Source organism: Phyllobates terribilis, unplaced genomic scaffold (assembly GCF_046119375.1).
Source record: "Phyllobates terribilis strain yellow unplaced genomic scaffold, ASM4611937v1 Scaffold_7__3_contigs__length_470593459, whole genome shotgun sequence".
Taxonomy (NCBI): Eukaryota; Metazoa; Chordata; class Amphibia; order Anura; family Dendrobatidae; genus Phyllobates; species Phyllobates terribilis.
Window position 1 is genome coordinate 40,805,890 of NW_027362767.1, and position 16,940 is coordinate 40,822,829.

Genomic DNA, 16,940 nt, shown 5'->3' on the forward strand with positions numbered 1-16,940 from the left:
TTTGATCGCTTTCTATTCCGATTTTTGTGAGGCAGAATAAACAAAAAACAACCATTCAGGAATTGCGTTTTTTTAATTATTTTTTTGATTGTGTTCCGCGTGTGGTAAAATTGATAAGGTAGCTTTATTCTTCAGGTCAGTATGTTTACAGCAGTACCACATTTATATAGTTTTTCTATGTTTTGGCGCTTTTACATAATAAAAGCAATTTTATAGAAAAAAATATTTTTTTGCATCGCTTTATTCTGAGAGCTATAACTTTTTTATTTTTCGCTGATGGAGCTGTATGGTGGCTTGTTTTTTGCGGGACGAGATGATGTTTTCAGCGGTACAATTTTTGTTTATATGCGTCTTTTTGATTGCGTGTTATTCCATTTTTTGTTTGGCGGTATGATGATAAAACATTATTTTTTGCTTGTTTTTTTTTATTTATTTTTTTACCGTGTTTCCTGAAGGGGTTAACTAGTGGGACAGTTTTATAGGTCAGGTCGTTCCGGATGCGGCGATACCAAATATGTGTACTTTTATTGTTTTTTTTTTTTCAGAATAATATTTATTGATGGGTACATTATATTTTTATTTTTGGTGGATTATTTTTTTATTGCACAGGGAGAAGATAGTTTGGTCATGCACTGCGCATGACCAAAATATCTTCCTGCTGTCTGGTGACCCGGATGTTGTCATGATGATATCAGGGAAGCCGCGTCAGACAGCGCTGGAGGCCGGAAGAGGAGGTGAGTATTGCGATCACCTCCCCTTAGCCACCGCAATACTGCGATCGACTTTGATCGCAGCATTGCGGGGGTTAATGTGCCGGGAGTGGTGCAGACCGCTCCCTGCACATAGTATCGGGTGTCAAATGTGACAATCAGCTGACACCCGGCGGCGATTGAGTCCGCACATCCTGTGCAAAGACGTACTAATACGGGTCAGGCTCTTAAAGCCCAGGGCGCAGATACGTATTAGTACGTCTTGGGCTTTAAAGAGGTTAAAGACAGATTTATTTTTTTGCTCAAATTCCACCAGAATTCTGGCGCATTGCTTTATACGCTACCAATTGTAAAATGAAAGAATAAGATATTGGAGGTGCTCAGCCTTCCTTTGTACAAGCAGTGTCCGTGACCTTCCTAATTTCTTTTTCTTCCTAAAACTATAAGTTAGATTCTCAACCACCATAGTATAAACTTGTGAAAGAAGTGTATCTGAAATGCTTTAATTTAAATTCTACCTTTGAAATTATATTATCTAGTGAGGCAATGCACCTTTCAGTCTTCCTAAATAAAAGTAGCTATTCCATGATACCTCCATATTTTTTTTCTAAAAAGCTCTAAATGTGTTTTTTTCTATATTGCTAATTGAAGGAAAATATTCTTTCCTATGACCTTGGAGTTTTTTTTTGTTTTCTTTAGAGCTACTTTTTTATTAATTCATTAAAATATATAGTCCAGCATTGAAACATGTTATCAATTTAAGTTAAATTATATCTATTGAAGATCTTATGGTTTTGAATTTTCCTTTGTAAGAAGAAATCAAAGTCCTAGTATCTAGAAGAAAGAATAATATCTAGAAAATATTGGGCTTTTTTTTTAAAGGCCTTCCAATCATTTTTCCACCACTGTAGACCCAATGAAGGTGCTTGTTCAGCTGTGAAATACATTGTTGTTCATGCTGTCAATGTAAGTAAAATATTGATGTGAAGACCTTCAACTTTTTAAATCCTCCTTTTATAGTTTTTTAATCAATTCCTTATTTTTTATACTGTTCTGCATCTTTTGAGTCTCCATAAAAAACTGTCCATGATGGACTACATTAAGTACTGTTGACCACAATGAATTTCAGAGCATTAATTTTTCAAATACATGTATATGATAAGGACAATAAATAACAACAATTTTTGTTGTCACCAAAAAAAAGTATCTGATGATAACAATTTCCCAAATCCGACACATTGTGATTACCAAGTTGTTACTATCACTGTAGGACATGAAACAATCTATGGTAAACTTGGCTCTGAAGTGTATGCAATCTCTATGATTGCTTTCGCTAAGACTATACCTCCCATCATAACTGAAACCAGACGTAGCAGCAATAAACATATGCAGGGCACAGGGGAAATAAGAATTATAGTAGCAATACAACCATTTGGGGAACATTTGCCACAGCAGCGTGAGAAGACTGAGAACAAACATGACAAGGAGGAATCAGCATCAAAAATTCATGTGGTGTCAGTCTCTCCGCCAGACAAATTTTTGTGCCAAGCAAAACCACATCAATGTGGGGGACGCTCTCTGCTCTGACACTAGAAAACATCTGGTTTAATATTTACATTTTCTGCCAAACAAGTGTTTTTATTCATTAAACATGTGGACGGGTATGATCTGGGGGACAGCACGCAGAGCTGGGTGGTCACTAACTTCAACTTCTGGCCTTTTCCGATGCGGAACGGCAGCAGGTCAGCAGTCCACTAATTTTCACTAATCCTAACTCACTACCCCCAACCATATAGTAACTCTCTTTATCTTTAAGTTATTCTGACTAATTTACTAAACCTACTAGTAGCCAAATAACTCCCCCTAACTCATTAACTTTACGATACCTCACTAAAGCTGTGAGCCCACGATGTGTTTTTTAAGCGTTTCCGCAGCGGCAAAAAACGCTGCAGAAATGCTTAAAAAATGCATGGTAGAAGGCCTGCCATGTTCCCCAATGATAATCCGCATGTGCTGTGCACATGCTGCGGAAATTTCCGCTGCGGATTATCATTGCGGAAAAAAACGCAGCACTACCATTTATTTTGCGGAAGTGCTGCGTTTTCGCCGCCATTGACTTGCATTGAAACGCATGGAATCCGCATCACTGCATCTGTACATGCGGAATACATGCGTTCAATGTGCGGATGGTACCCAGGTCTAGAGGAGAGGAGACTCTCCTCCGGACCCGGGTACCATAGAAACTGTAAAAAAAAAAGAATAAAATAAAAAATAAATATATACTTACCTTCTGGCGGCCCGCGGTGTGCTCCTCCTGTCATGCTGGCAGATCGCGATGGACTGGAGGACCTGCGCTGACGTCATAGTCATGTGACGGGTCACTCGACGCTGACATTGGCAGGTCCTTCAGTGTACCGCGATCTGCCGGCAGTCAGCACCGAGCGAAGCAAGACTCCGGGGGCCATCGAAAGGTAAGTATAGATTTATTTTTTATTTTTGACATTCTCTCGGGTCACACTATATAAATCCATGCCGTTTGCATGGATTTATATAGTGTGACCAAGTTGTCAAGCACTTTCCAAGTGATGCTAAAATTGCTTGGAAAGCGCTTGTGAACCCGCATGCGGAAATGCAAGTGAAGAACGCTTCACATCCGCATGTCCCTGGCAGGAAAAATGCATGTACAATCCGCATGTACAATCCGCATGCACAATCCGTATGTACAATCCGCATGTACAATCCGCATGCATTTTTTTCTGCCAGGGAGATGAAGAAACGCTCAGGAAAAATCCGGAGCATTTCTGCATCGTGGGCACATAGCCTAATTCTAGCTCCACTAATCAAAACTTAAAAGGATTAGTCCTGCACCGCTCAAGTATCCGCAGGTACTGGTAGACATCATGTCACGTGTCCCACTCACCCATTGGTGCAAAACTGAGCAGACCAAGGTAGAAAAAAGGAATCAGAGCTTACCACGCTTTGTGAACTGAAAATCCATGGGAGGAAAACTGGTGGGTGCCATGACTCCAGCTGGTGTGGCTCAGCAACAATGGAGAAGTAAAATAAGAGGCATTTCCACAGATAACTTGTGGAAGTGCCGCTCTTTTCACTTGAGCAGATTAAGGTTAACCCTTTAAATCACTAATTCTATCTCACTTTTACTAACCTTAGTTCACAAATCCTAACTCACTACCAAACCCATTATGCCTCACTCTAACTCATTTGACCTACTAATAGCCAACTACCACTAACTAACTTTTGTCAACTAATCCTAACTCGCTAATCCAAACTCTAAAGGGTTGTCCGGTCTTGTGGTAAAAGTTTGTAGTCACTCTGACTGCATCCTTACAGACCGCGCACCATGGCAGCCACAAGAGAGAATCCTGACAGCATGTGGTGCGCATGTTATAAGACTTCAGAAGTCTGGAGTGACCACAAGACTGGACAATCCCTTTAAGGATTAATCTTGCTGTGTACAGGTATGAACATGTATTGTGCAGCTTTCCCATTCATCAGGATAGGTTCACAATACCAGCTGATTGTTCACATATCCTAACAGGTAACAGTACACCTGATGTCACCTTCCCCGCTGACATTTCTATTTTGACGTTGAGTGGATTAGGACAAATCTTTTAATTTACTCATTCTAACCTTAATTCACTAATCCTAATTGCAGTGGTGTAACTAGAGTCTGATGGTCCTGGTGCAATATTTGGATCTGGACCCCCCACCTGAATGTTGGTCAGATGTATGGGCCTTCTAGATCCTATAAAGGCATGCATGTTTGCCCCGCATGTAATTATGTGCCCTATCCTGGCCATTTCCTGTAATAATATCCCCTATCCTGGGCCCCTTCCTATAATAATGTCCTCCATCCTGGGCAACTTCCAGTAATAATAGCCCATCCTGGTCCCTTCCAGTAATAATGCCCCGCATCTTAGGCTCCATCATATACCAATCTCCCCAATCCTGCGCTGCTTCCTGGCATAATGCCCCCATCCTGGACCCCTTCCGTTCTTCTCCAGCACATTTAAATAAAAAAATAATTAAAAAAAAAAGATTATTCTTACCGTCCCCCACTCCTACGACATGCTGTGTCCTCTATAGCCAATGCAGAAGCCGGCAGCTGAGTTCGGTGTGCCGGTGCATGGCAGTGACATCATATGCTGCCAGTCACAGGCAAGCTGACGTCTGCTGCCGAATTCTGATTAGCTGGCAGAATGTATTGTAGCGTAGTGAGCAAGCAGATTGCTGCGCCGCAATGCATTTCAGCAAAATGTGCATCCGAGGATGCAAATCCAGGTGAAATTGGTGCTGGTGTTGTCCCCTGTTGGTGTGCGACACATCCCGTCGGGGCCGCTTCACCAAGTGCCGGGGCCCTGAGCAAGCAGGGGGGCCCACTCGCCGTAGGGGGCAAGCAATGCTTTAAACTGCTTGCAATACTTACCTCTCTGCGTTCCACCACAGCTCCGGCGTCTTCAGCGTCTTCTGACTGTGTAGAGTTTCAGGGCAGAGGGCACTATGATATCACTACAGCGCGCCCTCGGCTCTGAGCAGTCACAGTGCAGAGAGCCAGAAGACCGTGGACATACAAGACCTGCGGCCAGCGAGGAGAGGCATTTGATTTTTTTTATATATATGGAGCAATATATGGGTCCCATACTGTATGGAGCAATATATGAGGCCCTTACTGTATGGAGCATTATATGGGGCCCATTCTGTATGGAGCAATATATGGGGCCCATTCTGTATGGAGCAATATAAGGGGCTCATACTGTATGGAGAAACATATCGGACCCATACTGTATGGAGCAATATATGGGGCCCATACTGTATGGAGCATTATATGGGACCCATTCTGGAGCATTATATAGGGATCATTATTCTGTATGGAGCCATATTTGGGGCTCATTATACTGTATGGAGGACTATTTTTTGCCCATAATACTGTATGGAGGACTATTTTTTGCCCATAGTACTGTATGGAGGACTATATTGTCTGGTCTCAAATGAAAACTTTTTGAATTCACTGTGCACTGCAAGGATTCGCCGGTTTTGAGCTATTGTAGAATTTACAATAGATATCACTCATGTAATGTAAGAAGTAAGTGAAATCTTTGGCATTTTACTATACCTATAGTTCTCTGCCGTATCTGTACATCATGAATCGTGGTATGTGTTAAAGGGGCCCATTAAAACTCTTTCGCCCGGGGCCCACAAAAACCTGGAGCCAGTCCTGCGTCCCGTACTGACTCGTTTGCGGTTGCACCATCTGCAACTGTGGTCATTACGCCCCTGCCTAACTCACTTCCCTAACCCATTATGCCTAAACCTAACTAGTAGTGATGAGCGAGTGTAAGGGGGAAGACCGGGGTGTAAGTGCTTTCAGAGCAAGGGATCCGGAACTGCCGGGGCCGGGCCTCTGGTTGCAGGGGGAAGACAGACTGTGAGCATGGGAGTCAGCTGACTGGGAAGCTGGGGGCGTGTCCAGAGTGAGAGCTGAGAGGTCAGGTGACCGAGAGACTGGTGACGTGGGTAGAGAGAGGAAGAGATGAGGACGTTTGCGCGGGAAAGCGGCAGGAGAGTCCCGCTCAGGAGAGCAGTGTGAGAGGTCCAGGCTCCTGGCTCCAGGAATGGGAGCAAGAGCTGAGTGCAGTGGACCGGAGGAGTCAAGCCGACTAGAGAAGAGACGCAGGGTCGATGGAGCCGGGCACGTGAGGTGCCGTGTTATGGACTAGGGGCTCAGCGGGTAAAACCGGAGACCGCCCGCTGCCGCCAGAAGACGGAGCATTGTTTGGGCGGTAAAGCCTGAAAAATCAACATCGGCATCAGCTGGCAACTGCCTTGTGAGGAGCAAGAGTCAGCTAAGTGAAAAAAACTATCGATTATAACCGGTTCAACTCTGCTACATCTAGTTAAACTGTGAACTGTCAGTGATAGACTTTTACCTGCCTTTCCCTCGTTTTACCCGTGTTACTCCCTGTGTGGAGATTGACCTTGTTATCATAAACCTCCCCTGTTTATTAACCGCATATTGGCTGCTCTGTGTTTCTGTGTCCCTTCATCTAAAGTACCCGTGTTACATTTGGCGTAGTCGACAGGATGCAGTCGTTAGACACAGACACTGCAGAGCAGATCCATCCTGGGAGCCCCTAGATCTAGCTTGCCGCTGGGGGCCATGCTTAGCAATCTCCCAAAGTTCACCGGGGACAATATGATGCTGTGGGACTGGATTGAGAGAGTTAGGAGTATGTTACGTATGCATCCGATGACCCCAGCTATGCCAGCCGAAATAGCCTTACTGGCCCTGGACGGCGAGGCCCGACAATCCATGATGTACCGCCCTCCCCATGACCGGGATACTGTAGAAAAAGTGATGCGGATACTGGAGGAGATGCATGGGGATCCCATCAATGTAGGAGAGCTGAGGATACGACTGTTTCACCAAGTGCAGCAGGAGGGGGAAACTGTCAGGCAGTATGTTAATGCCTTACAGAGGGTGCATGCCTATATCACTAGAAAAGACGACATGGGGAATTTGGGAATGGGCCCCCCTGATGTGATCTTAAGGGACCAGTTTGTGGCAGGCCTCAGGGATGTGCAGCTGAAGCAGGCCTTGCGGGAGCGCCTGCGCACCAACCCACATATGACTTTTGTAGAAGTGGGGGCAGAGGCACGTGTGAGAGAGCAGGAGATGGGGGTGACGGCCCTGGCAGGGATGGTCCGGAGTAATGAGGTACCCACCCCGCCTGCAGCTGAACCGGAATGGGCTCAAGAGATGCGGAAGGAGATACAGGAGATGCGGGATGAATGGTCCAGTCTCAAGAAGACCCCTGCCCCGACACCAGTGATACCCAGATCGATTGCCCCAGTTCTGGAAAGAATTGAATTCAGGACCCCCCCTGCAGGAGAGTTCCGTAGAGAAGTGAGGCAGCCCTACACAGACAGAGACACGACCTGCTGGAAGTGTGGAGACGCAGGACATTACGCCAGGGGCTGTGCTAGCCGAGGGCGGCCCCTGTCACGGCAGCCGTTAAACTAGCGGGCTCCGTGTTCGGGGGACACAGCACGGAGCCTGAGGAAGGGGAAAGAAAAAGAGGAAGTCCCAAGGACCTAGTTTCCAGCAGCCCGACTATCTGGGCCGAAATAAGCGGTCGGGCTGTTCACTGCCTGATTGACACGGGATCCCAGGTGACTACGATGACAGAAGCCTACTTTCAACAGCGATTTCCAGAGATAGCACGGCCTGAATGGGGACCAGTAATTAGACTCACGGCAGCTAATCAATTACCCATCCCGGTCACAGGGGTGGTGTGGATGAAGATCCGAGTGTGTGTGGAAAAGATGTGGGGAAAAAAGGAATCGTCCTGGTCGCAGGGGGAACCGGAAGTGGACCCCCGGTGACCCTCGGAATGAATGTGCTGAAAGAGATCGGGCAAATCCTGCTTAGTGAGCCGAAGGAGATTCCTCTAGACCAGTGGGACCCGCCAACTCCCCAAAGGAGGGTCTTTCAACAACTAATCCGAGCAGCCAAGGCTGAGGAGACGTCGAGTGAAGGGAAAATAATAGTGCCAGCAGCTGCGGCGCTCACCTTACCGCCCGGACAAACTGTACTCATGCTACCCGCATGGGCCTGCACACCTCTTGAGGGGGTCGAAGTTCAGATAGAACCAACATCGATGGACAAAGTACCCCCCGGACTCTTGGTGGCTCGAACACTGGCCACCGACCAGGGTGGCAATGTTATAGTGCGGTGTGTTAATCTGGGCGAAGATGATCTCACACTCCCTCCCAGGGCGGAAATAGCCCAGATTCTGGGAATGCCAGTGAAGTTGGTGGGACCTGATGTGGTACAGCTGTCCGCTGTACGAGGAGACCCCTGGACTCTGGCGGTCACCGTGCCACCGGAATCCCACCGGGCTAGTGCGAAGGGGGGACGAAGAATCCTAGAACGAATGCGGGCTGAATTGATGGGACTTACACCTCGACAGGTGCAGCAGGCTGAGGAGATGCTGTAGCGGTACCAGGAAGTCTTTGCTCGCCATGAGGATGATTTTGGTTGCACCGAAGCCATTACCCACGAGATTCCCACGGGGAGCGCTGCCCCAGTGTGGGAAGATACCGGCAGATACCTCCCCAGATGTATAAAGAGGTTAAGGAGATGCTAGCCCATATGTTACAGAATGGTGCGATACGGGAGAGTCAGAGTCCGTGGGGAGCCCCGATTGTCCTGGTCCGGAAGAAAGATGAGACCCTGCGGTCCTGTGTGGACTATAGACGACTGAATGCCTGTACAGTACGGGACTCTTACCCACTACCCCGAATTGAAGAGTCCCTGTCGGCCTTAGGGAAGGCAAGATACTTCTCCTCTTTGGATCTGGCCAGTCGGTACTGGCATGTGCCCGTGGCCGAACATGACCGTGCGAAGACGGCGTTCATATTACCCATGGGACTGTGCGAGTTCAATCGGATGCCCTTCGGCCTGACTAATGCCCCGGGACGTTCCAGCTTCTGATGGAGAGGTGCCTGGGCGATTTACACTTCGAGGCGACACTGATTTACCTGGACGACATAATTGTCTATGCCGCCACCTTTGAGGAGCACCTTCAGTGACTGGAGCAAGTACTGAGTCGCCTACAGAGTCATGGCCTAAAGGTGAAGCCCCAGAAGTGCCACCTGTTCCGCAAACAGATCGAATATCTCGGTCATACTGTGTCCGGTGAAGGAGTCAGGCCCACCCAGGAAAAGGTGGCCGCCATACAGGAGTGGCCTACCCTGAAAACAGTGAAGGACGTTCGGGCCTTCCTGGGACTTGCCGGGTACTACCGAAGATTCGTGAAGAACTTCACCAGCATAGCCAACCCATTGCTGGAGCTACTTAAGGGAGTGCCAACGGGCTCCAAGAATCAGGCGATTCGGTGGGGAAGCAGCCAGGAAGAGGCCTTCCGTGCCCTAAAAATAGCCCTGACCGAGGCCCCAATACTTGCCTATGCAGATTTCTCCCAACCCTTCATACTCCACACTGATGGGAGCCTACATGGTCTGGGAGCCGTGTTATCCCAAGTACAGGAGGGGAAAGAGCGCGTGATTGCATACGCCAACCGCTCCCTTTACGACTCCGAGAGGAACCCAGATAATTATAGCTCTTTCAAATTAGAGTTGCTGGCTTTGGTTTGGGCAATGACCGAGAAGTTTGCAGAGTATTTGTCCGCGTCCGAAGTACTGGTGAGAACAGATAACAACCCGCTGGCCACCTGGAGAATGCGAAATTGGGGGACCTGGAGCAGCGGTGGGTGGCCCGCATGGCCAGGTACCGGTAAAAGATCACCTACCGGCCTAAGGCAGAGAATACTCACGCAGACGCCCTCTCCAGAGTGACATATGAACGGCCTTATCATGACCGCGATGAAGATTTGGAGGAGGATGAGACCCCTAACTTCCGAAGTTTCGTGGGACCACTGGTCGCGGTGCAGGGACAGATCGGAGAGACGTCGGAAGAACAAGTGCTAGGGCGGCCAAGATATGACTGGATCCGACTTCAACAGACTGACAGAGAAGTTGCTCAATTATGTCAATGGGTGACTTTGCGGCAAGTCCCCAGTCGAGAAGAGAGGAGTACCCTGTCCCCGGGAGCACTGAAGATGCTGGGACAATGGGAGAGACTGTGTTTGTGAGACGGGCTGCTGTACCAATGGGTGCAGCTACTGCGAGAGTTCGGGACCACCTGGCAAGTGGTGATCCCAGAGAGGTTGGTCGGAGTAGTGGCTAAGGAGGCTCATGAACGAGGGGCTCACTTCGGACCAGAGAAGACGTTTCAGTGGTTGCAGAGGCTGGTGTATCATCCCCGACTGCGAGCAACAATAGAAGACACTTGTCGAAGATGTCGGAGCTGTGAGCTGGTTAAGCCCCCAGAGCAGCGGGTCCCCATACAAACTATTGTGACTTCTGCCCCCTTGGAGGTGCTGATGATCGACTATTTGACTGTTGGACCGGCACATCTCGGGTATGAACATTGCCTTGTAATGACAGACCACTTCACAAAGTTTGTGGTAGTGACCCCGACCAGAGACCAGACCGCCGAGTCTGCTGCACAGGCCATCTGCTGAGACTTCATTCGGGTGCACGGCTGCCCAAAGAGGATTCATTCCAATCAAGGCGCCTGCTTCCAAGGCCGGGTGATGGAAGAGCTGCATCGGTTGTACAAGATTGAGAAGTCACGGACTACTCCTTACCTCCCCTCAAGGAAATGGGGCCTGTGAACGCTTTAATCGGACACTGATCCAAATGCTCCGCACGTTGGAGGAAGATCGGAAGGTACGGTGGCCTGAGTTTGTGGCCGAGCTGGTGTGGGTCTACAACAACCGAGTGAATAGTACGACGCGGTTCACTCCTTATACCTTGCTGTTCGGGCGAAAGGGGCGAGAGATTACCGAGATAGAGCTGGACCCCGAGGAGGACTATCCACGGACATGGGTGTCTTCCTGGGTCTGGGAACATCGGCATCGACTGCAGACCCTCCGACGGTTGGTACAACAAAAGTTTCATGAGCTCAAACATCATGAGACATTGCCTCTTCGAGGGACAGCTCTGAGGCCCGGGGAGCGGGTGTTGGTTCGGGACAGGCGACCCCGGGGCAAATTGAGTAGGCGGTGGAAACGGACCCCGCACCGAATAAAGTGCAGGATTGGCGCTGAAGGACCTGTGTATGAAGTTCAACCCGAGGGGGGCTGAAGGAGCCCCTACCAGAGTGGTTCATGCTGCGACCCTGTCTGTCTAAAGATGACGAGGATGGAGAAGAATCACCTGCTTCTAGAGAGGGTCCTGTCACAGTTGCCCCAAGCCACGATCTGGGCGAAGAAGAGTTGTTGATTCTACCTCCGAGCCCTAGCACTCGATTACCTGTAGTCCCCAGTGCAGGCGGCGAGGGAACAACATCGGTTGTGTAACGGATCCGGGTGGTGGAACCTCTGTGCTGCGGTGCAAGGAGGGACCAGAGGGGCATAACTAGGTATCAACTCGGACCGACCGAGGCCGTACGGCGGCTCAATCGACTCCATGACCAGGGAAGGACCGAGCAGAGGGACCAGGGACTCTGGGGATCGACCTTGCATCAGAGCAGGTGACTCCCATGGGTTAGAAGGCAGGGACTGACCGGTACAGCAGATGAGCACGGCAGGCAGGTAGGCTGACGGGTGATCCGGGCAGACGGAATGGCAGGCACGGCAGGTAACAAGCAGGAACCTCCAGATAGGCTGACAGGTAGGCACGGCAGGTAACAGGCAGGAGCCTCTAGGTAGGCTGTCAGGTGGTCACGGCAAGTGACGGGCAGGAGCCTCTAGGTAGGCTGTCCGGCAGGCATTGCTGGAGACGGGCAGGAGCCTCTAGGTAGACTGTCAGATGCTCACGGCAAGTGACGGGCAGGAGCCTCTTGGTAGGCTGTCAGGCAGGCATGGCTGGAGACGGGCAGGAGCCTCTAGGTAGGCTGTCAGATGGTCACGGCAAGTGACGGGCAGGAGCCTCTAGGTAGGCTGTCAGGTATACACGGCAGATGCTGGCAGGAGCCTCCAGGTAACAGGCAAGTTCTCCAGGTAGGCAGTCTAGGCTAGCCCATAGACGGACTGGCAGGTTTGACCGTAGGCAGACCGTCGGGCTGGAGAGTGTCCTTGGCAGGCGGAGACAGGTAGCAGGTGAAGGCTCCGGATAAGTGGACTGGACAAGCCCATAGACAGACTAGCGGACTGGGCTGTAAGCAGACTGTCGGGCTGGACTGGTAATCAGGCTGGCAGACTGGACTGCTAGTCAGACGGACTGGACTGGTAGTCAGACAGGCAGCAGGACCTGTGGGCTGAAGCAGAGTTTAGCACACAGAGCAACAACCTTGCATGGGCACCTCCATATTGGAGGAGGTGCCTTTTATAGGGGAAGTCCTCCGGCCATTGGCCGGGGACTTTTTAGGATAACGCGCACGGCCCCTTTAAGAGGGAGGGAGTGCGCGCGCCCTAAGCACAGAGCCAGGGAAGCTGCGTGCACCAGAAGCAGCTGCAGGGAGGCCAGAAGACGCCGGAGCAGGACCGCGGCGGTAATGGGGACGGCGTCTCTGCCGGCCAGGAGGCAGAGACGCCGATGCTACAGGTTGAAGCCACCGGGCAGGTGGAGATTGGAAATCCGAGTGACCCTGCAGCCCCCATCGGTCAAACTGAGTTACGCCGGTCAGAACGGACAACAGCAGGACTGCCTCCTCACCGTTACGAACAAGATCAATTCATATGGTACCGTATCATCCAGGAAGTCCAAGAATGTGAACGTTTGATGAAGGAACTCTCGCCCGTGGAATGGCGAGTTAAAGGAGAGCGGGAGTGTAAGCGGGAAGACCAGGCTGTAAGTGCTTTCAGAACAAGGGATCCGGAACTGCCGGGACCGTGCCTCTGGTTGCAGGGGGAAGACAGACTGCGAGCACGGGAGTCAGCTGACTGGGAAGCTGGGGGCGTGTCCTGAGTGAGAGCTGAGAAGTCAGGTGACCGAGAGACTGGTGAAGTGGGTAGAGAGAGGAAGAGACGAGGACGTTTGCATGGGAAAGCGGCAGGAGAGTCCCGCTCAGGAGAGCAGTGTGAGAGGGTCCAGGTTCCTGGCTCCAGGAATGGGAGCAGGAGCCGAGTGCAGTGGACCGGAGGAGTCAAGCCGACTAGAGAAGAGACGCAGGGTCGGTGGAGCCGGGCACGTGAGGTGCCGTGTTATGGACTAGGGGCTCAGCGGGTAAAACCGGAGACCGCCCGCTGCCACCAGAAGACGGAGCATTGTTTGGGCGGGGAAGGCTGAAAAATCAACACCGGCATCAGCTGGCAACTGCCTTGTGAGGGGCAAGAGTCAGCTAAGTGAAAAAAACTATCGATTATAACCGGTTCAACTCTGCTACATCTGGTTAAACTGTGAACTGTCAGTGATAGACTTTTACCTGCTTTTCCCTCGTTTTTTCCCCCATATTTTCCTGTGTTACTCCCTGTGTGGAGATTGACCTTGTTATCATAAACCTCCCCTGTTTATTAACCCCGTATTGGCTGCTTTGTGTTTCTGTGTCACTGTGTAACGGGTCTGGGAGGCGAAACCTCTGAGCTACTATACAAGGGGGCAGTCCTTGTAAGGGAGCGGGTGGCGACCAGGCAGGCAGTCACAGCAGGTGACCGGGACAGTCTCTGGAAGAACGGGCAGGAGATCACGACAAGTGACTGGGGCAGTCTCTGGGTGAACGGGCAGATGGTCACGGCAAGTGACCGGGACAGTCTCTGGAAGAACGGGCAGGAGATCACGGCAAGTGACTGGGGCAGTCTCTGGGTGAACGGGCAGGTGGTCACGGCAAGTGACCGGGGCAGTCTCTGGGTAAAGGGTTGGTACGACCTGTGGCGGCTGATGGTAGACTTGAGCTCCCAGGTGAGCAGGCGAGAGTCTCTGGATAAACGGGTGGTCACAGCATGTGACGGCGGAGCCTCCAAGAAGACCAACAGACAGGCGGCAGATGAGCGCTCCCAGGAGAGCGGGCAGAAGTCTCTGGACAGGCGGGTGGTCACAGCACGTGACGGCAGAGCCTCCAGGTAGGCTAGCAGACAGGCAGCAGATGAGCGCTCCCAGGTGAGCGAGCAGGAGTCACTGGACAGGCAGGTGGTCACAGCATGTGACGGCGGAGCCTCCAGGTAGACTAGCAGGCAGGTAGCAGGTGAGCGCTCCCAGGTGAGCGGGCAAGCTGGTCCATAGACAGACTGACGGGAGTAGGAAGGCAGACCGTCGGACCTCAGGCAAGCAGGCAGGTGGCTGGTGTGCGCTCCCAGGTGAGCGGGCAGGCTGGTCCTTAGACAGACTGACAGGAGTAGCAAGGCAGACCGTCGGACCTCAGACTAGCAGGCAGGTAGCAGATAATCAGGCAGGAATCTGGCAGGTAACTGGCAGGTAACTGGGAGGTAACTGGCAATGTAGCACCCTGAGGATTCGGCTGCTACAGGGGTATTGCACCTCAACCCAGAGGTGTGATATTCCACTCCCGGGTAAGGATGGAGTGTGGACCTGAGCTCGGTAGGCTGCATGCACTACACACATCCCATTTCCGAGGAGCAGACCGACGGTACTCCCACTTAGAAATGTGCAGGTACGACCGAGTCTGTTCCTGGCTGGAGTGGGAGGGGGGTGGAACATCCCAAGTAGTGTAGGGGCAGATAGGGGGAGCAGCCTGGGTAAAGATAGGAGCTCATTGGGTGCTGGTCACCTGAGCTCACACATAGAGGGTGTATATAAGGTGGGCACCATCAAAGAACAGGGTCAGTCTGTCATCCTTTTGTCAGAGCAGAGCAGAGGAAGAGGAGCAGAGCAGCCCCAGAGAGAGAGAGAGGAGAAAGCCAGAAAGACCCAGAGGGGGAAACAGAAAAGGAACTCTGAGAACCCAAAGTCCATCAGCGGGTGAAGAGTTGGCAAAAGGGTACCGGATCCCAAGCTGGTGGGGGCAAAAGCACACCCTAGCCAGAGACTGGAGGCCGTGGGCAGTGTCTGCCACGGCCACCCACCACATCCACCCCGAAGGCATACCACGTGGAGGGTCAGGGAACCCAAGGCCAAGGGTGTCCCAACAGAAAGCCCGAGGGAGCTGGACCTGGGTGGATCACTAGTGGGGACGGCCAGAGGAAGGGACAGAAGGAGAGCTCAGGGTCACGCTCCGGACTTGTTTGGGGGTTGGCTGGATCCAGGACCTGGTGGACGCAGCACGGCTCGGGTGGTCGCTTGAAGCTGGAGTGACCGGAACATCAGCAGTGAGTAAATACCCTAAACTGCACAACCCGACTCTGTCTTCATTTTACATCTACGCTGCACCACCACAACCCCCATCCTCTGCACCTGACCCCCTGAGGCTATACCCCACCCGTTGGGGGTTATACCATCACAAGCTGCACCTACACCATCAGCCTCAGCGGACCCTGCTGCAGCGGCGGCCATAGTGACCGCAATACAACGGGTGGCGTAGTCGACAATAAAGAACTTAATAACATCTGTAGGACTGCCACATACAACTGAGTTTGACACCCTGGGCACGGACCGGGTCACAGCCACTCGGAAGACTACAACCCCCATCTGATCCGGCTCCGGATATTCCCCCTAAAAGAATATGGCCCAGGGGGTGCGTCAGCAACGGGACCTGAGGGCTGAAGCAGAGTAGTGAACAGTGCAACAACATTGCTCGGGCACCTCCATTTTGGAGGAGGTGCCTTATATATGGTAAAGTCCTCCGGCCATTGGCCGGGGACTCCTTAGGACGGCGCGCGCGGCCCCTTTAAGAGGGAGGGAGGGCGCGCGCGCGCGCCCTAAGCACAGTGGCCGGGAAGGAGCGCGCGCTGCCAGCAGAGCGGGAGAGGGACGCCGGGCACGGAGCAGAGCGGTGAGGGGAACAGCGTCCCTGCCTAGCAGAGGGCAGGGACGCCGGCACTACAGTACCCCCCCCCTTTAGGCCCCCCCTTTTTTAGGCCAGATAGAAATTTAGCTAGGATGAGAGGGGCATGGATGTTCTCCCGGGGCTCCCACGTTCTCTCCTCAGGACCAAACCCCTTCCAATCTACCAGAAAAAAGGTCTTTCCTCTTACCCTTTTGGTGGCAAGAATGTTCTCTACCTCAAACTCGTCCTCAGCAGAAACCGGAGCAGGAGGCGTACCTGTAGACTTGGAAAAAGAGTTAAGCACCACGGGTTTGAGGAGAGATACATGGAAGGAGTTAGGGATCCGTAAGTTGGCCGGGAGTTTCAATTTATAGGCCACCGGGTTGATCTGACTGATGACCTCCAGAGGACCGATGAACCGAGGCCCTAACTTGTAAGAAGGTATCTTGAGTCGAACATATTTAGATGAGAGCCAGACTTTATCTCCTGGACGAAATTGTGGAGGATCCAGGCGTTTTTTGTCAGCGTGTCTTTTCATACGCTCGGATGACAGAAGGAGTGCGGACCGGGTACTCTCCCATATGGAGGAAAATTTGCTAACGAGAGATTCCGCAGCCGGGTTGTCCACAGAGGTGGAGACAGGAAAAGGAATCCGAGGATGCTGACCAAAGACTACAAAAAACGGGGATTTGGAGGAGGATTCGCTCTCGTGATTATTATAAGAGAACTCGGCCCATGGTAGGAGATCCACCCAGTCAGAATGGTGGGCATTAACGAAGTGCCGGAGGTAACTGGTCAGGTTCTGATTGATCCGCTCCACTTGA